A 25,338-nucleotide genomic window follows, 5' to 3' on the forward strand; every position below is an offset into this window, starting at 1 on the left:
AAGAAAAGTAAGCAAAGAAAACTGAGGGAGTGATCGGGGGTTCCAGGAGACACGGCACAGGAGACAGTGTCTAACAGGTAAGAGCAGAAAAGAGGGGTGTGGATGTGGGCAAGGCCTGGTATACAGAAAGTTCAAGCAAAGTGATGGTTGGAAAGAGTCTACTGACCTGGAAATTAAGAGGTCAGTGGAGACTCGCACCAGGACTTTGTTGGGAACAAAGCCAAGGGGCTGTGAGTTAAACAACGAGTGGAAAAAGTCTTGTGTTTAACACTGCTGAAAGAAATAATAAATGACACAAACAAATGGTAACACATCCTATGCTCATGGATGGGATATTGTGAAAATGACCATACTGCCAAAAGCAATCTACAAATTCAATGCAATCTCCATCAAAATACCATCATCATTCTTCATGAATTTAGGGAAAAAAAATTCTAAAATTCATCTGGAACCAAAAAAGGAGCCCACATAGCCAAAGAAAAAAGAACAAATCTGGAGGCATCACACTACCTGATTTCAAACTGTACTATCATGCTATAGTCAACACAACGGCATGGTATTAGTATAAAAATAAGCACATAAACCAATGGAACAGAATAGAGAACCCAGAAATGAACCCAAATACTTACAGCCAACTCATCTTCAACAAAGCAAACAAAAAACAAAAGTAAGGAAAGGACACCTGTTTCAACAAATGGTGCTGGGATAATTGGCTAGCCATAAGTAGGAGAATGAAACCAGATCTTCTTCTCTCACTGTATATAAAAATCAACTTAAGATGGATTAAGAACTTAAATCTAAGACCTGAAACTTTAAAAATTCTAGAAGACCAAATTGGAAAAACTCTTCTAGACATTGGCTTAGGCAAAGATTTCATGTCCAAGTACCCAAAGGCAGATTCAATAAAAACAAAGATAAATAGCTGGGACTTAATTAAATTAAAGAGCTTTTGCACAGCAAAAGGAACAGTCAGCAGAGTAAACAGACAACCCACAGAGTGGGAAAAAAATCTTCACAATTTGTGCATCTGACAAAAGACTAATATTCCAAAATCTACAACGAACTCAAATGAATCAGTAAGAATAAAAACAAACAATATCATCAAAAAGTAGGGTAAGGACATGAATAGACAATTCTCAAAAGAAGATATACAAATGGCCAACAAACATATGAAAAAATGCTCAACATCACTGATGATCAGGGAAATGCAAATCAAAACCACAATGCAATACCACTTTATTCCTGAAAGAATGGCCATAATCAAAAAATCAAAAAACAGTAGATGTTGAGGTAGTTGTGGTGATCAGGGAACAATTCTATACTGCTGGTGGGAATGTAAACTAGTAAAGCCACTATGGAAAACAATGTGGAGATTCCTTAAAGAACTAAAAGTAGAACTACCATTCGATCCAGCAATCCCATTACTGGGTATCTACCCAGAGGAATAAAGGCATTATACAAAAAAAGGTACTTGCACACGCATGTTTATAGCAGCAAAATTAGCAATCACAAGATTGTGGAACCAACCCAATTGCCCAGAAATCAATAAGTAGATAAGTAAACTGTGGATATATATATGTATGTGTGTGTGTGTGTGTGTGTGTGTGTGGTGTATATATGTGTGTGTGTGGTGTATATATGTGTGTGTGTGTGTGTGTGTGGTGTATATATGTGTGTGTGTGTGTGTGGTGTATATATGTATATGTGTGTGTGTGTGTGTGGTGTATATATGTATATGTGTGTGTGTGTGTGTGTGTGTATACATATGATGCAATACTAGTCAGCCATAAAAAGGAATGAATTAACGGCATTAGCAGCAACCTGGATGAGATTGGAGACTATTATTCTAAGTGAAGTAACTCACACAATGAAAACCAAACATTATATGTTCTCTCTGATAAGTGGGAGCTAAGCTATGAGGATGTAAAGGCATAACAATAATACAATGGATTTGGGAGACTGGGAGGAAGGATGAGAGGGGACGAGGAATAAAAGACTACAAATAGGGTACAGTGCATACTGCTCAGGTGATGAGTGCACCAGATCTCACAAATCAACACTAAAGAGCTTACTCATTGTAACCAAACACCACCTGTACCCCAATAACATATGGAAAAAAATTTTAAGTCTTGTTTAAAATGGTAGGTTGGGTATACATACTGATTGCTGCTTCCTACTGAGACACAGCTGAAGTGTGAGGAAAATAATTTAAAATATCTATTTAACCTACAAGGACAATGAGAATGGAAGAAAAGACCGCTATGGACAAAAATTGAACAGCAGGTGAAAAATGTCAACTAATTTTTGGAAGTGGGGAAGAAAAGATGGAGAATTGGTATCTGGCATTGCAGAGGGGAGAATGCAGAGTCACCTCGGAGCCAGTGGGGGTAGTGGCAGAGAGTGATTCATTGCTTAGAACTCTGACGACTTCAGGGCTAAGGCACGGGTAGCTTGGAGAGCAGGAGTAAGGCGCGGGCAGAGCTGAAAACAGGGAGACAGTCTGAAAGCCCCTGTTAGAGCCACCGGACCCATCCCTGATCATTCCCATCCTTTACAGTTGCATCACCAACTCCCTGATTCTCATAAGCAACCAGAAAATTATTCCCAGGAGACTCCGAAAGGGCCAGACTCCTGATTCTGGAATGTGGTAGAGTCAAGGCCATGAATGAGGTTCTGTGCCCAAACTGAAGGATTGATAAAGGTCCACATACTCATAGTCAGAGCCCTATCCTGTCTCTCCTCTTTGACCAGAGCACCAGGAGCCTGGTGTATGCTCCCCACGCAAGACAATGAAAGAGCTTCTCTGCAGAAACGATCCCCCTGTGGTTTGGTACAGTGGCGATTTAGCTAGGTGGGAACTGCGTTTAGCAGAATCCCCTTCCCTGGGTGGCTCTGCTTGGGATGACAAGAAGATCTGGGTACAGTTTGGAAAGCAGGAAAGGGAAGCAGCCTCCACTGTGTTCTGAATGTGAGTGTAGGGTTCTAGGTGCCACTGCAGTGCCCAAACATTGTCACTAGTGGCTAGTTCACTCTGGTGTTATAGAGGGGCTTCCAGACCCACAGCTCTGCGGCTCCCACAGACTTCCTCACCTCCTTGCCTTCCAGGTCAGGTATGGCTCAGCTCTGCTGGGAAATGCTCCGGCTTCCCTGGCAGGTCACCTGCATCATTGAGGTGGAGATGGTCGTGGCAAGAACACCTCTAACTACTAACTAGGTGTTTGAGTACCCAAAAACTAAGTGCTTAAACAGCAGGAATGTATTCTGACACCTCTGGAGGCCAGAAGTCTGAATCAAGGTGTCAGCAAGCCATGCTCCACAGAAACCTGTAGGAGATTTCTTCCCCACTTCTTCCCAGTTTCTGGTGCCTTTTCTGTTTTTTTCATTTCCTGGCATGCAGCTGCATGACTATGGTTGAATTTGAGGATTTGCTTTAATATTAACTTCACTTTATTTTTCAGGTCTTGATTCCTCACCTACAAAATAAGAAAATCTTGTTAGCCTAGAAAAGGATTAACACTGCCGGGCGTGGTGGCTCATGCCTGTAATCCCAGCACTTTGGGAGGCCAAGGCAGGTGGATCACGAGGGAAAGAAAGAAAGAAAAGAGAGAGAGAGAGGAGAAAGAAAAGAAAAAGAAAGAAAGAAAGAAAGAAAGAAAGAAAGAAAGAAAGAAAGAAAGAAAGAAAGAAAGAAAGAAAAGAAAAGAAAGAATTGAAAAAGGAAAGGAAAGGAAAAAGTTAAGTTATAGTGTTCCACAAGAGGGCCTGGTCTGACATGTGGGATCTCAGAGACCAGAAAGGCTGGGCACAGGGGGTGACGAGGGGCTGTGGTGTGAAACAGGTATGGGTCAGAGTGGGCACCCACTTGTAGCCCACGATAAAGAAATTGCACTCATCTCTGAGACCTATGGAGGGGCTTCCAAGCATGAGACATGTCATAGGTTACTTTGAGAAGAGTGAATGTTCAAGTACGTTTTTTACTAGCTGAGTTAGCAACTGAGTGTGTCTCTGTAGCAATACTTTATTTTTCAATTTTCATTTAGGGCATACACTCATTTCATATAGATCACGATATGCTTTGGATTTGTGTCCCCACCCAAACCGCATGTCAAATTATAATCCCCAGTGTTGGAGCTGGGGCCCGGTGGGAGGTGATTAGACCATGGGGGCAGATTTCCCCCTTTGATGCTGCTCCCCTGGTACAGTCCTCATGAAATCTGGTTGTTTAAAAGTGTGCAGCACCTCCCCACTCTCTCCCTTCCTCTTGCTCTGGCCGTGTGAAGATGTGCCTGCCTCCTCTCACCTTCTGCCATGATGGTTAAGTTTCCTGAAGCATCCCCAGCCATGCTTCCTCTACAGCCTGCGCAACTTTGAGCCAATCAAACCTCCTTTATTTATAAATTACCCAGTTTCAAGTATTTCTTTATAGCAGTGCAAAAACAATCTAATACAAATCATGACTTCTCTCTTCATTTTTTCCATCTATTTTGTTAAAGACAACAGTGCCATTAAGTCAGTGTCTGACATACACACAGGATAGTGCCATATACCTCTCCCAGACATAACTCTAAGAATGGACTACATCTAGACCAAGACTCTTTTGCAGAATGAGCCAGCTGGATTTTCCAGTGGACCATTGCTCAGACAGTGCTCCTTGAGGCACTGATTAGTAACTGCAGTGTAATATGCTTGGGAAATATTTGGCCAGACAAAGTTACACAGTTTTCCTACCACAGGACTTCTCATAGAGTTTCTTATGTTAATGTGCATTAAGAGGGGGACATTATATGCAACATTCTCAAATTTATTTGAACTACAGGACCCTTTGGTGAGGTGAACAGCATTTGCAAGCCAAGATATTATGTTGATGTGAAGACTTACAACACAGTGCGTAGGTAATCTCTACTAGTTACTGATTTGCCTCCTTTATCTTAATTCATTTTTAGAATAAGTGTAAAGAAATGACAGAAAACTGAGGTTGTTCTTTTATTTTTGTCTTTCACAAAGCCTTATTTCTTCCATCACCATAACTTGCTCACTTTCTTCATCTGTTCTTTAGAGGCTCATTCATCTTCATTGACTATTGATTACTTTCTTCTCTGGTGATCTTAAGTAGCTAAAAACACTCCCATGGACTCTTTGCATTGTGTAAAATAAATAGTGTGTATTTTTTTTAACCCCTTTCAGAAATTCTCATAAAACTAATGGAACTCAGATCCCCATTCTAACTATCATTGTTGACATGTAAAATAGTGTTTTTCATATCTTAAATCCAAAATCATGTTATCTGTTGTAGATACTTTTAGCGGAATAGACTGCAAAGAATCCTAGAAATGTTAATTCTGCTACATCTGACATACAGAGAATTTTTGGTATTCAACTCAAGCTTTGCATTTTCTTTGCAATTTCAACATGCACAGCCTCACACTCTCTTTCAAAGGCTCTGGTATTATCCAGAAGCAATTACGAAGAAAAACGAAATTACCTTTCGTCATTCTGTCTATTCAGGGCCTTGGAAATGCAGACTGACAATGAACTGACAATTATTTGCAATCCACTTTCAGTTAATTTCACCATAAATTGAGCCTGAGGACTGCTGACAAATAAAATATATTGTTCATCTGAAAACATTCTCTTTGGGTCTCCAGATCTCCAATCTATTTCATTAGTGATCACGATCAAACTAAGTTGGGAATTGATTTATGCAATAGTTATCCTCTACAATAATTAATTAGGAAAATAATATTTTGGTGGAGCTTTGAAAAGGAACAGTTTCTAAGGCTCTTTGATAAAATAGAAAACTAAAAATAATTATGAGACAGCGTTCCTAAGGGAGTAGATATGCATTGCCTTGTCTATTTCCACAAGATGCTAGACTTAACACATAGTCAGGGATAGCTCCTTGAATCTCAATTCAGTTCATCTAACAATTTTTGAGAATGTACTACGTGCCAGGCACCATGTGCCAAGTCTGTGAAGGTAATAGAAAGGGAGCTTCTTCAGTGAGTTTACATGGGCAGGTAGCCATGTATGGTATTAACTGTCCTAATAAATGCTATGATAGACATAATTGGAAAGTATTTTTGCAGACATAGCAGCTCCAGGGATTGATTCTGCTTAAATCACTGGGGAATGCTTAATGGGAGAAAGTGACACAAGAGTTGGTCTTTCAATCGGGCGAGATGAATGGCTGAAGAGAATGCAAGTGCAATTCTAGAAAGAGAAAATATACAAACAATTGCAAAGAGCTGGAAAAGTTCCAAGTGGGTTTGAGGACAGGTGAGAAGTCTGGGTTGGCTGGGAGAGGTTAAGAGAGGAAGGTATGTTGGGATCGGATTGTGAAGGAGAGATGTAAAGTGCACAGACAATTTTTAATAAATAGGGTTGTAACCCAAAAAGCTGCTTTGTTCAGGCAATAAATATGGTTGCAGTGCCATAGGGTGAGGGAATTACTGGAAGATATTGCAATTGACCTGGTGAGAGGCAACAAAAAATTATAGGAGAGGAAAATAGGGAAGAAAGGAGAAACAGAACTTGGGAATCATTTAGTTAGAGGTCGAAGAGTTACAAGAATCTTGTGGGTGTTGAAGTCATGGAAGTTGTGAGCAAATGATGGTGAAGAAAGACACAATGAATCAAGTGCTAAAGGCTTGAAAGAAGTCGGAGGTGTCTAGGAAGCTGATAGATGAGGATAATGTTTGTTCACTCTTCAGTTCATGTACTTATTCAAAGGCCTGTAATTCAGAACCTACTCTGCTGGGCACTGGGGATGCAAACACCAATAAGATACATTAAGTCAACAGCATTGATCAAAGAGAGAATGTATTATCTTCAGTCAGGGAAAGGTTTCAAGGTTAACAGACCTCGAAAGTGGAAAGTCATGAAATTCAGGATAATACGTACAGGTCAACAAGAAGTTGTAAAGAAATGGGAAAAAATGCTGCTCCTACTCAAGCTTCATGTCACTTTTCCAGGCAGGAAGACAAGAATGGAAAATGGCAAACAATATGTATGTTAAATTTTAACCTTTTTTGGAGGATTTTTTAGAAGTTGTCCACTTACATTTCATTTTTCAGAACGGGTCACATGTCTATTCCTAGTCTGCATGAAAGCACGAGAAATGTAGAATTTAACTGAGTATGTTTTTGTGCCCAACAAGTTATTCTGGAAAGGAAGCAAGATAGACTAGACATAGCTTAGACAAATAGCAACTACATTTTGATGGTAAAGGCTCTTCCCAAGGAAGAGTTAATTATCCTAAATATATGTGCACCCAATACAGGAGCACCCAGATTCATAAAGCAAATTTTTAAGAGACCTACAAAGAGACTTAGACTCCCACACAATAATAGTGAAGGGCTTTAACATCCTACTAATAATATTAGACAGATGATTGAGACAGAAAATTAACAAAGATATTCAGGACCTGAACTCAGCTCTGGATCAAGTGGATCTGTTATACATCTACAGAACTCTCCACCCCTAAACAACAGAATATACATTATTCTTATCACCACATGACGCTTACTCTAAAATTGATCACATAATTGGAGGTAAAATACTCCTCAGCAAATTCAAAAGAACTGAAACCATAACAGTCTCTCAGATAACAGAGTAATCAAATTAGAACTCAAGATTAAGAAGCTCACTCAAAGCCACACAACCACGTGGAAATTGAACAACCTGTTCCTGAATGACAACTGAGCAAATAATAAAATTAAGACACTAATCAAGAAGTTCTAATGAGAATATGTGGACACAAGGAGGGGACCAACACACACGAGGACCTGTTGGGCATAGGGAGAGGAAGAACATCAGGATAAATAGCTAATACATGTAGGGCTTAATACCAAGGTGATAGGTTGATAGATGCAGCAAACCACCATGACACATGTTTACCTATGTAACAAAAATGCGCATCCTACATATGTCTCATGGAACTTTAAATTAAGAAATCAAGAAGTTATTTGAAACTAATGAGAACAAGGAGACAACATACCAGGATCTCTGGGATGCAGCTAAAGCAGTGTTAAGAGGAAAATTTATAGCACTAAAATGCCTACATCAAAAACTAGAAAGATCTCAAATCAACTACCTAAGATCACAACTAAAAGAACTAGAGAACCAAGAGCAAACAAATCCCAAAGCTAGCAGAAGACAAGAAATAAGCAAAATCAGAGGGGAACTGAAGGAGATAGAGACATGAAAAACCCTTCAGAAAATTAACAAATCCAGGAGCTTGTTTGTTTGTTTGTTTTTGGCAAAAATTAATAAAAGAGATAGACTGCTGGCTAGACTAACAAAGAAGAAAAGAGAAAAGAATCAAATAGATGCAATCAGAAATGATAAGAGGGGATATCACCAGTGACCCCAGAGAAATGCATATTTAAATATATTTTGGCCAGGCATGGTGGCTCATGCCTATAATCTCAGCATCTTGGGAGGCCAAAACAGACCAGGAGTTCAAGACTGGCCCAGGCAACATAGTGAGACCCTGGATCTAACAAAAAGAAAAAGAAAAATTTGCCAGTCATGGTTGTGCACACCTGTAGTCCTAGATATTTAGAAGGCAGAGGTAGGAAGATCACTTGAACCCAGAAGTTCAAGATTACAGCAACCTGTGATTGTACCACTGCACTCCAGCCCGGGCAACAAGAGAACCTGTCTAAAAATTAATTTATTTATTAATTTTAAAAATATATATTTTTACTATATCCTACTCATTGATTAAAGGCTTCCTAGAGCATAAGTTCTAGTTTTAAAATATTTTTTCTAGAATTTTGAAGCATTGCTCCATTGTGTACCAACTTCCAGTGTTACTCTTGAGAAATCATGCCACTCTGATTCTCATTTCTTCGTTATGTGACCTGGTCATTCTTTCTGTAAAATCTTAGTTTCCTCTCTTTATCTCCAATGTTCTGAAATGTCATACTAATGTGGCTTTGTATAGACCATTTTTCCATTTCTTAACCATGGCATTTGGAGGATCTTTTCAGTCATGATACTGCTTTATTATTTCTTTGAAAATCCTCCCCGCTACTGTTTATACTAGGATATCTGACCTTCTGGACATTTTCTTTATTCCATTTCCAATTCTTCTACTGAATTTTTAAATTTCAGCTATTATTTTTTAATTTCCATGAGCCCCTTATTTTTTCTCTAATTATTACTGATATGGTTTTGCTATGTTCCCACCTAAATCTCATCTGGAATTATTGTTTCTATAATCCTGACATGTTGTGGGAAGGATCCAGTGGGAGGTAATTGAATCATGGGGGTGGTTACCTCCATGCTGTTCTCCTGATAGTGAGAGTTCTTGCAAGATCTGATGGTTTTATAAGGGGCTTTTCCCCACTTCAATCAGCAATTCTTCTTGCCGTTGCCACGTGAAGAAAGTGTTTGCTTCCCCTTCCACCATGATTGTAAGATTCCTGAGGTCTCCCCAGCCATGTGGAATTGAGTCAATTAAACCTCTTTCCTTTACAGTCTCAAGTATATCATCATAGCATGAGAATGAACTAATACAATTACTAACTATATTAATAATTATCTATAATTATAGTACAACAAGCTTTTAAGTGAAGTTTTTTTTTTTTTTTTTTTTTTTGAGACGGAGTTTCGCTCGTTACCCAGGCTGGAGTGCAATGGCGCGATCTCGGCTCACCGCAACCTCCGCCTCCTGGGTTCAGGCAATTCTCCTGCCTCAGCCTCCTGAGTAGCTGGGATTACAGGCACGCACCACCATGCCCAGCTAATTTTTTGTATTTTTAATACTAGAGACGGGGTTTCACTATGTTGACCAGGATGGTCTCGATCTCTTGACCTCGTGATCCACCCGCCTCAGCCTCCCAAAGTGCTAGGATTACAGGCTTGAGCCACCGCGCCTGGCCTTTAAGTGAAGTTTTTAATAAATTTGGAATTGTGGCTGAGGTTTAAAGCATAGAATGCCATGTATGCCTGTATTAAAAAAAAAAAAAAAAAAAAAAAAAAAAAAAAAAAAAAAAGATGCTAGACATTCATGAAGGACTAACATCCATGCATTTACAGTAAAATAAGTCTTGTGCCCATAGTCTACATCCCAACTTTAGTCCATATGTGAAGAAAGAAAGATCCATAACAAGGGTAGAAACTCTTTACTGTGAGTTAGGATTTTTTTTTTAAAAGAGTGTCATATGTAGGCATATGAACATTTAAAGTAGAAGTTTCTCTCCACCTCTTGGGTCAAGCAAGGGGAGGATTCATGTGCATACTCAAGAGACTTGAGTTACTTGTCAGGAGTAGAGACCAACATCTCAGCCCCCAGTCAGCTGCTGCTGAGCTGCAGAAATGTGTAGGCTTGCTCTGCGCTTCTACTTGAGCAGAGAGTGGGGAGAGTATTCTTGGGAGAACTAGACCCATGTCCTCTGGATTTAGGGGGTCAGAAGGGGGTAGGGCAGAAGGATTTGTGCCTTTCATTCACCTGAGACTGCCCAGAGATGCCTGTGTAGAACAAAGACGGGACTGCAGTGGGAATGGCCTAAACTTCTGTCATTGAATTGGACAGAGATTCGTGAGTTTTCCTAAGAACTAAATGGGAAACCAGGAAAGTAATAATGAGCTTGAGTTTCCACCCAAGAGTTCTGGCTCAAAAGAATGAGCTTGCATCCAGAGTACTTGTAAAGAGAATTAAGGGAAATCATGAGAGGTCAGCTGCATGGGGTTTCACCAAGTGAAGTGTGGGCAGAATAGTGTGAAGTCAAAAGTCTTATGGGAGAGTAAGCAAAAAAAATATGCAAAAGCACCCCAGCAGAAAGGGTCAGCATTGGGGTACCTGCCTCACAGAGGTACCAATGTCAGGTACAGCAGCCCAGTAATATAGAACTGTCTTTTTTCTCTTCCAACCCCTACTTTCCTTGGGCATAATACTAAGAGGGACATAGAAGCATCAGGTGGTGAAGACAGAAAGAAGGGTTATGATGGAGAAAAAAAGAATAGACCATGAAGCCCTACTTCCACCTGGCAGAATTCAGGATCAACCCAAGCTAGGAAGTGGGAGAAGATGTAGATTAGATAAAAGATTCAAGATTATATGAGAGTGGACTTTTTAATACCCCAAAATGAGACTATTCTAGGCTCCAAAAGTGCCCAGAAAAGCCTTAGAATCTGCACAAGATGTTATCCTGGTGTGGGAGAAAGGAAATCTGACAGAAAATTTAAAGATGAGCAGGTCGTTTCCTGCTTGTATCTTATCAAGTACAATCCATTTAAGAAATCTGTTATAAGAGCATTTTTGTTTCTTTTTCCATTCTCTGTGTCCTTGTAGAATCATACTTATTCCATCATTTCAGTGGGATTTCAGGTGAGTGGAAAGATGGCCACATGTGCCCAGTCCCTTTTTGAACCACAAGTCAGTGTAACTGCCTTATTTGTTTATTTTTATTTTTTGGACCAAAAACTCCTCCGGAAAGGACTAAGTTGACCTACTGATATTTGAGTGATAAATCAATAGATAGCAGAAAAGTCCAAATTTCCACTTCAATAGTGGGCATATTCCACTTAGATAAGTTCACCTAAGAGGAAAGTTTTAGCCAAGTATGGTGGTGCACACTTACGGTTCCAGCTACTTGGGAGCCTGGGAGATTGAGGCTGTAATGAGCCATGATTGAGCCACTGAACTCCCACGTGAATGACAGAGCGAGACCCTATCTCAATAAAAAAAAGAAAGAAAGAAAACAAAACAAACAAAAAAAGAAAAACTGTGGTCCATTACCTTGTAGCTAACCATCTGAACTAATTTCTCAGAAGGAATAATCATTGACTGTCACATCTGCCACCTAGTGGCCACTGTGATGCGCACATTATGCTAATATTACCATACTTAGCCTACACCTTTTCATTCTTGATCCCAGCATCCATCATTCATTCCTTCACCCATCCATCTATCCATCCATTATCCCTTCATCCATCCATCCCCCCATCATTCATATTCACTCACCCATCCATCCATCGTGCCTTCATCCATCTGTCTACACATATATGCATGGTACACTTATTTGGGTCAGGCTCTAGGCATGCAGATAAACAGAATAAACTGAGCCCTCGTCCTCCCTCAAGGAACTGATGATCCAGTGGGGGAGAAAAACTTGTATTTTTTTCTTTGATGGAGGATTCTAAAAGCTAAGCCTCCAATGTCCAAGTCTGTGTTTCAACCTTCTTTAAAAAAAAAATCTCGGATACAAGCACGTGATGAGGAAAGAGGTTCCTTCTTTGCCACGTTTACTGTGAGAATGAAGACTATTCTCAGCAATCAGACTGTCGACATTCCAGAAAATGCCGACATTACTCTGAGAGGATGAACAGTTATCGTGAAGGGTCCCAGAGGAACCCTGCGGAGGGACTGCAATCACATCAATGTGGAACTCAGTCTGCTTGGAAAGAAAAAAAAGAGGCTCTGGGTTGACAAATAGTGGGGTAACAGAAAGGAACTGGCTATCATTCGGACTATTTGTAGTCATGTACAGAACATGATCAAGGGTGTTAGGCTGGGCTTCCCTTACAAGATGAGGTCTGTGTATGCTCACTTCCCCATCAACCATTATCCAGGAGAATGGGTCTCTTGTTGAAATCCGAAATTTCTTGGGTGAAAAATACATCCGCAGGGTTTGAATGAGAGCAGGTGTTGCTTGTTCAGTGTCTCAAGCCCAGAAAGATGAATTAATCCTTGAAGGAAATGACATTGAGCTTGTTTCAAATTCAGCAGCTTCAATTCAGCAAGCTACAACAGTTAAAAACAAGGATATCCAGAAATTTTTGGATGGTATCTATGTCTCTGAAAAAGGAACTGTTCAGCAGGCTGATGAGTAAGACCTTAGAGTTGTCCAGCTACAGAAACAAGATCCCTATCATAGCTAAGACCTACTCATGATACTTAAATGATGCAATAAAAGACCTATTAATTTGGAAAAAAAAATCTCAACTGGCTTCCTCCCTGTAATTTAATGAGATACTTAAGTCTTTGCAATAATAAAGGGGGAAAAAGCCAAAAGACAAACAGTTTATAAATCATACTACCCCTAACAATTTTCTTATTTCTTTCCTTTTATTCACAGCCAAGTTTCTTCACACTGGACTCTACATCCTCTGAAATTCTTTTCTCGTGTCTAACTCATTTTTGTGGTTCTGTTTCTTTATTTTTAATATATTTTATTGTAAAATAATTAAGAATGTTCAGAAAACAAGCATAATATAATTACCTATGTATTCATCATCTACTTTTTATCAGACATTATGTCTTTGTTTTTTCCTTAGATCTTTTTTCTCTAAGAAATAAAATATCACAGATAGTGACTTTCTCAGTTCCTTCTTTCTGCTCCCTTCCTGCTCCTTCCCCTTCTCTTTCTGCAGAGAAAACCATGGTCATGACCATAACTGCATGCATGTGCTGACACTTCTGCTACCCATTTATGTATCCATAGCAGTGGATATTATTATGAATGTTTGTAAACTTGGCAAATCATTATGAATGCTGCTTTTTTAAAAACTCAAATTTCTATTTATAGTTTTTCATGTGTATCCATATTCAAACACAAACTCTAGTTCATTTTCACAACTGTGTATTATTCTACCGTATGAAGGTATCACAAATAATATGTATCTATTCTTCTTTTGATGAATCTTTAGGTCATATTCAGTGTTTTTCTATTTCAAATAATGCTTGCCATGAACACTATCATGGGCATCTTGTCCACATGTGCAGTTATGAAGCATGGACCTTCTGTGTTACCCCCAGGAGTTCTCTATATCAAGGATTTTCAATAGCAGGCGGGTGCCATGGCTCATGCCTGTAATCTCAACACTTTGGGAGGCCAAGGCAGGTAGATCACCTGAGGTCAGGAGTTAAAGACCAGCTTGGCCAACATGACAAAACCCTGTGTCTACTAAAAATACAAAATTCAGCCAGGCATGGTGGTGGATGCCTGTAATCACAGTTACTCAGGAGGTTGAAGTAGGAAGATTTGCTTGAACACAGGAGGCAGAGGTTGCAGTGAGCCAAGATCGTGCCAATGCACTCCAGCCTGGGTGACAGAGCGAGACTTAGTCCCAAAACAAGAAAAAAAGAAAAGGATATTCAAGTACCCATGACATCTTCCACTAGCAACAAGAAATGTGCCTGTTCTTGTACTACATTGTGTCCTTTGTCCACACAACCTGGTAACAGGGGTGAGTCACCTAAGTTGATTCCACTGTGTAATAAGTACATGTCTGAAGATTCAGAATCACAGCAGGACTATTTGTTCCTCTCTACCGCTAAAAAAAAAAAAAAAAAAAAAAAAAAAAAAAAAAAAAAACAAAACAAAAACAAAAACAAACTATAGGAGGCCATTGTTTTGGGCTAAACTCCTACACTAGGCTCCAGTAAACCAGACTAAAAATTAGAATGCAATTTTACCAATACTCACTGAACGGAAACTGAGTTGTCGTCTGGCCTTCCAAGAAATCAGGAGACAGAGAGAGAATGTAATGCCCAAAACAGGCCAGTATTAATCTTCAATCAGTATGCTAATAAAGTTCCCTCTGTTTTACCCCCGCAACGAAGAGTAACATGTAGTAACCTGATGTTAACTAATCAGTTTTTTTTATTGCTGTTTCCCTGTCCCTACCTTGCAAAGAAAGTAACTTTGAAATGACCAATCCAGTTTTTGCTTTTTGTTTCTGCTTTTTTTGGCCCCTTTTTCTGGCTATAAAGCCAACCACCTCTGTTCAGCTCATTGGAACTCATTCTATTTTAGGGAATAAAGTATTGCCCAATTCTGGAATCACAATAAAGCCAATTGAGATCTTTAAATTTGCTTACAATTGTCTTTTGACAGATCTGGTGACCATGAAGTTACCTGAAGGAGACTGCTGATGACCTGAGACACCATTAGGAACACAGAAAAGGTACTACTAACCTCTTTGAGCAGGGGGCAGTGGGAGGGGTGTCCTCTGTCTTCCTCAAGGAGCCCAAGGAACCCTAAGAGTCCTAAGTCCCTCTCAGATCTGAGCTCTGCTCACTTTTGCATTTGATGCCCTGATCCCTTTGGCTTTCAGGGAGTATCAAAGGTTAGTTTGCACTACGAGAGAACATTCGACCATGGGATAGCAGGGGTTAGTTTGTGCTATTGTAGGATGTGTGGTCTTTTGGATTACAGTGATTGACAAGTCACTGGCCAAAAAGGGCCAGTTTCTAAGGTAACTGATGGCAGTAAGTGGTTATTACTGAAGGTCCTCTTTATTTCTGCTCTTCATGCAGATCAGGATGTCAGGGTTAAAGGCATCTCAGCCCCCAGAGACTCAAGATCCAATATAAAAATGGTTAAATTTCTGAAGTTCCAAGTACTCTGCCTTCCAGCTGTACCTGCCTTTTATGTATGGGAATTATGGCTCTGAAAGCTGCAAATTTTACAACAGTGACAAAATAACACTAAAAACAATTCAGAATTATAATGGCCATTACATAGAATGCTCTTGATGAACAATACCACACTTTTTAAATTTTTAAATTTTTTAAAAAATATATATAAGGTCTTTCTATGTTGCCCAGGTTGATCTCAAACTCCTAGGCTGAAGCCATTCTCCCACCTTGGCCTCCTGAGTAGCTGGGGCTACAGGCAAGAGCCACTGCACCTGGTTCAACATTGTGTCAGCAGCAGTGAATCTACACAAGTCTGCAGCAACTCCATTCCTGCCTCCTTAAAGGAAAGAATTTATCTGAGGGGCATAAGGCACAGCAGGAGTGAAAGTTTATTTAAAAATTTTTAGAGTAGAAATGAAAGGAAGTAAAGTACACTTGGAAAAAAGCCAGGCATGCAACTTGGGAGATTCAAGTGCCTCCCCTCGACTTGGAGTTTATATGTTGCTATAATCCAGGGTTTGCACTTCTTCTCCACTTATTCTTCCCTTGGGGTGGGCTGTCCACATGTGAAGTGGCCTGCCAGGACTGGGAGGGGGCGCATGCACAGTGTGTTTGCTGAAATTTGCACATGCTCATTTGAGGCATTTTCCCTCTACCAGTCAAGTGTTCCTAGAAGAGGGTCACATACCAGTTAAACTCTGCCATCTTGCCTTTCAGTGTGCATGCTTGGGCCCAGTCGCCATACTCCTAAGATCTTATCCGGAAGGTGCTGCTCATCAGCTTCAGATGTTTTCTATCTATTGGGAGATGGCCTTTCCCTGGCACCAGCTGTGACCAATTATAACGTTAGCGAGACAGTTTAACAACTGCCTGACCATTACTTGATAGTCGCCTGACATTCCTGGTGGAGGGGGGCCTCTCCTGCTCTGCTCATGTCTGCCTAACTTCTCACGCCCATGGAAGGGGTAGCTATTGCTTTCCTGATAATCTCATTTCTTGTCCTGAGAACTTGGCTTGACTTTTCATCTGTTGGGAGTACATGGGTCGTTAGGCCTGTATATATAGGTGGCTAATGAAAAGGCTAGGAGCCTCAAGAATATAGCTAGACAGAAATGCAGCTGCATCCCATTTGCAGCTAGCAAAATATGGCCAGACAGAAATGTGAGTTGCACCTTATTTGCAGGTAGACTGATTGTGATAAAGGAGATAGAAATTATTTAGAGGCAAGGTGTGATGGCTCATGCACTTGGGAGGCCAAGGCACTTTGGGAGGCCGAGGCAGGTGGATTACCTGAGGTCAGGAGTTTAAGACCAGCCTGACCAACATAGTGAAACCCCATCTCTACTAAAAATACAAAAATTAGCTGGGCGTGGTGGCATGTACCTGTAATCTCAGCTACTTGGGAGGCTGAGACAGGAGAATCGCTTGAACCCTGGAGGCGTATGTTGGAATGAGCTGAGATTGCACCACTGCACTCCAGCCTGGGCAACAAGAGTGAAACTCCATTTCAAAATAGAAAGAGGGGGGTGGGGAGAGAGAGAGAGAAAAGAAGGAAGAAAAGGAAGGAAGGAAGGAAAGGCAGGCAGGAAGGAAGGAAGGAAGGAAGGAAGGAATTATTTAGGCAGATAATGAGGACAGAATCCTCAACAGAACTTCCCTTTTAACAAAACTCATGTCTTTTCTAACAAAGAGCAGCCTGAAAGATCAAGCTGCAAAACATAGAAAAGGAAGCTGGAAGCTTGCATGGGGGAATGCCAGCAACTGCACCAACAGAAAAGGGCTACCTGGGAGACAGGCATGTCTGCCATGGAAGCTCCATCTTCCCATTTTTGTTAGCACATGTACAGTAAGAAAGAAATGGGCAACATGGAGAAGCTCAGACAGAGAACTCACTTGCATAATGAAAGATTGGGGTGGGGGCTGCCAGAGATTTGTACCCTATGCAGATTTGCACCCTATGCAGATAACACACCTGTTCCTAACAGATTTTTTGCATCCTATGTAGATCAAACATTGCCTCCCCATCAATTCATCTATAAAAACCACTGCGTTTCACCATGAATTGGCAACCCATGATTCCGGGACAGCTCTCTGTAGCAGAAAGCTATTCTCTTTCTTTCATCGGTTAAATTTCCCCTTTTAACCTTACTCTTTGTGTGTCTGCATCCTTGATCTCCATGGCCACAAGGTAATGAACCTCAGGTGTCGTTCCAGACAATGAGGCTGCTTCAATTGTTGCAGCTCTCCAGGCATTATTTGAGTCTCTGGGTTTTTGTTTTGTTTTGTTTTGTTTTTGTTGTTTTTTTTTGGCTGTTTTCGGGGATTGGCTCTGGAAGAGCTAATCTACAGGGCTCCCAGATTAGACCCACCCAGGGATGCCTTCAGTAGGTATAAGCTTCTAATAGTGCCTTCGATAGTGCAGAAGCTTCTAAAAGTATTTAAAAAAAAAATTATTGCTTCTTTTTGTTGTTAAGAACAAACAGCTTCTCTTCAAAGGATTTTGGTTTTTGATTCTTTGTTCTTTTCTATAAAGTAATCTTACCCATTCATCTATCAGCCCTCCATATCTCTGCTGTGACCAAACACGCCCAAGCATTTCTCATCACCTATGTAACTGCCCTTCTCGTCAAAAGCCCACCCTTGTCCCTTGATGATGTCAACAGTAGCCAATCAGAGTTAGCCTAGATCAGGTGTCCCCAAACTTTATACACAGGGGGCCAGTTCACTGTCCCTCAGACCGTTGGAGAGCCGCCACATACTGTGCTCCTCTCACTGACCACCAATGAAAAAGGTGCCCCTTCCTGAAGTGCGGTGGGGGGCCGGATAAATGGCCTCAGGGGGCCGCATGCGGCCTGCCGGCCGTAGTTTGGGGACGCCTGGCCTAGATTGTGTGATCTGACCCCAGCCCACAGGGGAGGACACAAGAACAGGGTCCGTGTTAGGGAATTAAAACTGCTGCTCTCCTTTGTTCAAGGCGCACTCCCTTGCCTCTGCCTGGCATGCAGGAAATGCCCTTCTATAGAAGTAAATTGCCTTGCATTTACCTTTATATCCCACATTTTGAATGGCTTTTTCCAAAATAATAAATAAAAAGCTTAAGGGATTGATAAGAAAATTAAATCTGCTGACCTTTTTGTTTAGCCCTGTTCATTAAAGAATTGCGTCCTAAAGTCAGTAATCTAATTAAAAAATAAGTTAAATTGAAAAGACTGCCCATTGAACTAACTTAGTCTCCAAAATACAACTTTCTTCATTTAGATAGCTGTTTTGAAATCTTTGTTAAAAAAATTTACATCTGTAAATGAAATCTTCATTTGTAAGGGTATCTTCCTCTCTGTACCTAAACCACAATAGGAAAGACGCTGGTTTGAAGTTTACATAACGAACCTCTTGTTTAAGGTACTTTTCCTGGCCATCTTGTCTTAACTGAGTCTTTTAACTATGCCCTTATCTCAGCAAATAACACCATTTAGACATACAAGTTCTATAAATTTTCCACCATGTTTCACACAAATATCATGCCTTTGGAAATGCAAATTTAAGGCCACCTACCTAACAATTGTTTAGAGCAAGGAACAAGCAATCACAAGATTGATAATCTAAAATGGGGAGATTGAGATTTTGAAAACTGGAAAATGCAGAATATTTATTATTTATTTTTGAAACAATGTCTCACTCTGTGACCCAGGCTGGAGTACAGTGGCACAATCATAGTTCACTGTAACCTTGAACTTCCAGGCTCAAGCAATTCTCTCACTTCAGCCTTGGAGTAGCAGGGACTACAGGAGCATACCACCATGCCCAGCTAATTTTATTTTGTAGAGATGGGGCCTCACTATGTTGCCTAGGCTGGCTTTGAACTCCCAGCCTCAAGCGATTCTCCAACCTGAACCTCGAAAATGGCTGAGATTACAGGTATTTAAAAATAACAAATCTCGGCCGGGCGCGGTGGCTCAAGCCTGTAATCCCAGCACTTTGGGAGGCTGAGGCGGGTGGATCACGAGGTCGAGAGATCGAGACCAACCTGGTCAACATGGTGAAACCCCGTCTCTACTAAAAATACAAAAAATTAGCTGGGCATGGTGGTGCGTGCCTGTAATCCCAGCTACTCAGGAGGCTGAGGCAGGAGAATTGCCTGAACCCAGGAGGCGGAGGTTGGGGTGAGCCGAGATCGCGCCATTGCACTCCAGCCTGGGTAACAAGAGCGAAACTCCGTCTCAAAAAAAAATAAAAATAAAAAAAAAATAAATCTCAGGACCCCAAAATCACTAAGCCAAAGAGAAAAGTCAGGCTGAGAGCTTCGAAGGGCAAACCTGCCTCCCATTCTATTTCTAAATAAAATGGCTACAAAGATTTTAAAAAAAAATTAAAATTAAAATTAAAAATAATATTTTAAAAAGCTGCATACTTCCCACACAATTTGTCCGCAAAAAAATTCCTCGTGGACAAAGGACAGACAGAACTCAAAGCCATCCTTCTGCTCACGGAAGACAAATGCAAAGCTGATTGCTTCTTTTGATTCAGTGGAAGGCTAATCAAAAACTCAAAATAATGCAACCATTTGTTCTTTAATCTACCTGGAAGCCCCCCTCCCCACTTTGAGTTGTCCCACCTTTCCAGATCTAATCAATGTACATCTTACATATATTGATTGATGTCTCATGTTGTCCTAAAATGTGTAAAACTAAGCTGTGTGCCGACCACCTTGGGCATGTTTTTAGGACCTTCTGAGGCTGTATCATGGGTGCATCTTTTTTGTTTGTTTGTTTGTTTGTTTTTGGACAGAGTCTCAGCTCTGTCACCCAGGCTGGAGTGCAGTGGTGCGATCTTGGCTCACTGCAACCCCCACCTCCTGGGTTCAAGCAATTCTCCTGTCTCAGTCTCCTGAGTGGCTGGGACTACAGGTTTGTGCCGCGCCACCACACCTGGCTGATTTTTGTATTTTTAGCAGAGACAAAATTTTTGTATTTTTCGCTGATCACCACGTCGGTCAGGCTGGTCTTGAACTCCTGACCTCATGATCCACCCGCCTAGGCATCCCAAAGTGCTGCAATTACAGGCATGAACCACCATGCCCAGAGGGTACATCCTTAACCTTTGCAAAATAAACTTCCTAAATTGATTCAGACTTGTCTTAGAAATGGAGGGACTTCTCTTCCCAGTCCGCGAGGTGTGTGGTTTCAAAGGCAGGAGTTTCCTGGCTCCACATCTCCATCCGGGAACCAGAGGGGTTTCAAATGTAAAGATATAAAGTTCTTTCTCTGGATTTCCCAGAGGCACAGGCTGGGTGGGGAGAGCCAGGTGTGTTCCTTTGTCCCAAACCCCCACCCCCGGGGGAGGGGCCCTCTGTAACTCAGAGTTAGGGACCAAGTAGCCAACCTGGTATCAGTGTCAAAGATCAATCACTCCAGAGGAAGTTTGAAAGAACTCTCATTGGACGAGAACATGAATGGGGAGGAAATAACTCAAGGGTTAATCCTTCAGCTGTTCCTACCTATAGGGATTCCTTCTCTGGGTCCCCTCCCACAACAGCGTGGGAGCTGTCTTTCTCTCTCTCTCTGTCTGTCTAATAATTCACTTTTCCACAAAACTCTTTGGGTCCACAATATTTATTTGAACGGCAAACTCATCGCACCTCCAGGGTCCCTTTCCCCATTCTTTGGGGTTAGCAAGGCTAAGAACCTCTTCAGAATGGGCAGTTGGATACACTCCCCCAGTTACATCTTTTGGTGAGCCAGACAGAAGGTCGGACTTCAGAGTGGTGAGTGATATTGGACCCCTTTTGCTTGCTAATCTGTCCTTTCCCTTCTTTTAGATTTGTTAAGGAGGTAAAAACCAAGTGCCCATCGGCCATCTAAGTGCAAATAGCATGGCCGTTGGTCTAAAGACACGGGTGTCAGGCTTTCTGACATGGACTCTCTAATCTCGGCTCTTTGGGACTGGGAGTGTTGGTCAGCCCTGAACCAGCTTCCGTTTCTTGCTGTTCTTTCTTTCTCTGAGCCCAGCTGCCATTCTGAACTCCCGGTTCAGTCTGGTTGGAGGAAAGGGTGGTGGTCCTGAACTTCTGGTTAAGTCCAGCTGAGGTCAGCCCACTTAGACCTCCTAAGAAAAAGCCACCTATGCGAACCACACCCAGCCTTTCAGACCCCAACCTCCTCGGCCCAGATTTCCGCAAGGTAAATTTCTTCCTGGCTCTTTCCTCTAAGATATTTCCTACACAGGAAGCTATTACCCTTCCTGCTAGGACTTTGAGGCTCTTAGGGTGGCAGTTCAGGGACCCTTGACTGTGGTGCCTTCAGGCTTATGCCTACGAAGACCTCTTCCTACAGGATAAATGCACAAGACCAGTTCCCACAATCCACAGTGGTAGGTTATGTCCTAGGAGAGCCAGAGTCTATTGTGTTTTTTTGTCACCCACAATTTCCCAATCCAACTGAGTGGTGCCAGAATCCAATGATGTACAATTTATATTGCCTAGGATTGGCTCTCCATATGGCAGAACTTCTCCATCTAGAATACCATAGTCTGGCCTGGTCTGAGGCTCAAATAGTTAATTACAGGCCCCACAACCCTAGGGCATATTCCTATAGTGGAGAATGGGGTGGAGGGGGGAGAAGGCCTGGGCCCTGAGGGCATTGTTCCAGCCCCGGCCAGGTAGCCAACCATTACCTTCTTTAAGATTGTTGTACTTAGAGGCCCCTCCCAAGGAGTTTATCCTCCTAGGGAAGTTTTATGGTCAGGTCTATGTTAATTGAACTCTTGCTAGGGAATATTGGCACCCATCACCCAAGACTCACTGGCCTAGTTCTTCAAGGATGCAACAGTACAGGGCCACTAAGCCCAGCAGTCCCCATGTCCTTGTAGTGGCCCATAAGGACATTAGACAGTGAGGGTGTGCCCATGATGCCGGTAAGCGTGATTAAACCCAGCACATGGGGGGGCCCAGAAGATGATCACACATCTAGGGCATAAAGAAACTATAAGGTGCTATAACTGGGGGACACCCCAGGGCCAGCAGTTGCAAGGAATAACCAGGGATGTAGGCATCCCAGTGTTCAATTTCAGATGGGTGCTACTCTTTCCAAGGCAAAATCACCCTTAAAGTGTATCCTGGATAACTGGGACCAATTTGACCCACAATCTTTGAAGAAGAAGTGTTTTCTGCCAAACAGCATGGCTGCGATACTCTCTGCCAAATGGAGAAACCTGACCTCCCAAGGGAAGTATAAAATTATAACACCATTCTACAATTAGACCTGTTCTGTAAGAGGGAAGGTAAATGGATTGAGCTCCCCTATGTGCAAGTTTTCTTTTCACTAAAAGATAATCCTCAGCTATGTAAGGCTTATAATCTATGCCCTACTGGTCCCTCCTCAGAACTCTCCCCATATTTAGGGCTCCCTGTAGCTCCTCCCTCCACTGATGCTGACCAGGTCTCCTCAGCTCCTATAATCCAAGAGGAGTCAGGGAAGGCCAAAGCAGCCAAGGCACCTCAGGCTACTAGGATGCCCCAGCTCTGCCCCCTAAAGGCAGTAGGAGGAGAATTTGGCCCAACAAAAGTACCTACCCCCTTTTCACATTCTGACTTAAAGCAAATCAAGGCAGACTTAGGAAAATTTTCAGATGACCTGGACAAGTACATAGATGTTCTGCAGGGCCTGGGTCAGCCTTTCTAATTAGATTGGAAAGATATCATGTTATTGCTTAGACCCTAACCAGCAATGAGAGAGAGGCTGCTCTATCAGTGGCTCAAGAGTTAGGGGACACCTGGTACCTTAGTCAAGTACATGACCAAATGATGTCAGAGGAGAAGGATAGATTCCCTACAGGTAGCAAGCAGTCCCCAGCATGGACCCTCACTGAGATCCTGACTCAGAACATGGGGCCTGGAGTCGTAGGCACCTGTTGACCTGCATCCTTGAGGGATTAAGGTGAACTAGGAAAAAGCCCACGTATTATGCAATGTTATCCACCATAACTCAAGGAAAGGAAGAAAACCAAACAGCCTTCCTTGATTGGATTTGGGAGGTCTTAAGAAAGTATACTCCCCTGTCACCAGACTCCATCAAGGGTCAGCTAATACTAAAAGACAAATTTATTATGCAATCAGCAGAGGACATTAGGAGGAAGCGCCAGAAGGTGGCCCTGGGGCCAGAACAGAGTCTAGAATCATTACTAAATATAGCAACCTTGGTGTTCTAGAATAGAGACCAGGAAGAACAAGAGAAAGCTGCAGCCCTAGTCATGGCCTTCAGGCAGGCAGACCCAAGGGGCTCGGAAGAGAGAAAGGCTTGGGTTAGCTGCCAATCTGGCAAAGCTTCCTACCACTGTCGCCTACCGGGACACTTTAAGAGAGATCATCCCCAGGGAACGGACCACCTCCTCATCATTGCCCACTGTGCCAAGGGGATCACTGGAATGCACACTGTCCCGGGGGAACGAAGGTTCCTAGGGCCTGAGGTGGCTAACCAGATGACCCAATAGCAGGACTGAGGGTGGCCGGGGCAAGCACCAACACAAGCCATCACCCTCAACAAGCCCCAGGTAAAGCTAACCATAGAGGGCCAGGAAGTCGATCTCCTCCTGGACACTGGCACGGCCTTCTCATTTTTGCTTACCTGTCCTGGACAGCTGTCCTCCAAGTTTGTAACTGTCTGAGGAGTCCTAGGACAAGCATTCACCCAATATTTCTCCCAGCCCCTAAGTTGTACCTGGGGAGATGTGCTCTTCTCCCATGGCTTCCTCATCATGCCAGAAAGTCCCAGTCCCTTACTAGGGTGGCACCTGTTAGCCAGAGCAGGAGCGATTATCTATATGAACATTATCGGGGAGGAAATCCCTCTCTGCTGCCCATTATTTAAAGATTAACCCCAATGTTTGGGCAATGGAGGGACAATTTGGGCAGGCAAAGAATGCCTGCCCAAGTCAAATAAGGCTAAAGGATCCCACCTCTTTTCCTTACAAAAGACAGTATCCCCTAAGACTGGAAGCCAAAAAGGGGCTATAGGATATTGTAAGGAACTTAAAAGCTCAGGGTCTAGTAAGGTCCTGTAACAGCCCTTGTAATATTCCAATTTTAGGAGTACAAGAACCTAATGGACAATGGAGGCTGATGCAAGATCTCAGGCTTATTAGTGAAGCTGTGACCCCTTTATACCCAGCCATACACACCCCATACACCTTGCTTTCTCAAATACCAGGAGAGGCACAATGGTTTACAGTCCTGGACCTTAAGGATGTCTTTTTCTGTGTTCCATTACATCCTGACTCCAAGTTTCTGTTCACCTTTAAAGATCCTTTAGACCAGAATTCTCAGCTCACCTGGACAGTGTTACCCCAGGGCTTTCGAGATAGCCCCCACCTATTCGGCCAGGCTCTAGCTCAGGACCTTAGTCATTTTTCATATCCAGGTACCCTGGCTCTTCAATATATGGATGACTTACTTTTAACCACTAACTCAGAAACCCAGTGTCAGCAGTCCACATAGGACCTCCTAAACTTTCTAACCACCTATGGATATAAGGTTTCCAAATCAAAAGCCCAACTTTGTAGGCAAGAGGTAGAATACCGAGGGCTTGTCTTGTCTAAGGACACTTGGGCCCTTGATGGAGAACATCTCCAACCCACACTGGCCTTCCTCCATCCAAAGACCTTAAAACAGTTGCGGAGATTCTTAGGAATAACTAGTTTCTGCCGATTGTGGATTCCCAGATACAGTGAAATAGCCAAACCCCCATATGCTGATTAAGGAAACCCAAAAGACTAACACCCATCTAATACAATGGGATCCTATAGTTGAGGTAGCCTTTCACACCCTAAAGAAGGCACTACTGCAGTAGTGCTCAAGGGATCTGTACTTAAGCTGCACACATGTGCAGCCCTCAATCCAGCTACTCTTCTTCCTGAGGAAGGAGCAGACAAAGAACATGACTGTCAGCAGGTTATAGCCCAAAACTATGCAGCTCGGG

The 25,338-nt window shown here is 42.2% G+C and overlaps 1 long non-coding RNA gene and 1 pseudogene across 4 annotated transcripts in view; both read left to right on the forward strand.

Moving 5' to 3' along the window:
* Nucleotides 1-25,338, forward strand: part of LOC120368099 (uncharacterized) — an 80,293-nt gene that overhangs the window by 45,883 nt on the left and 9,072 nt on the right. For all 4 annotated transcript variants that reach the window (XR_012517797.1, XR_012517796.1, XR_005582315.2 and 1 more), the window contains exon 6: nt 14,847-14,916. This is a non-coding gene — a long non-coding RNA (uncharacterized LOC120368099). The remainder of the gene's footprint in view (nt 1-14,846; nt 14,917-25,338) is intronic.
* LOC120368098 (large ribosomal subunit protein uL6-like) lies at nt 11,586-13,147 on the forward strand (annotated as a pseudogene).

The sequence above is a fragment of the Saimiri boliviensis genome, chromosome 5, assembly GCF_048565385.1.
Source record: "Saimiri boliviensis isolate mSaiBol1 chromosome 5, mSaiBol1.pri, whole genome shotgun sequence".
NCBI classification, from domain to species: domain Eukaryota; kingdom Metazoa; phylum Chordata; class Mammalia; order Primates; family Cebidae; genus Saimiri; species Saimiri boliviensis.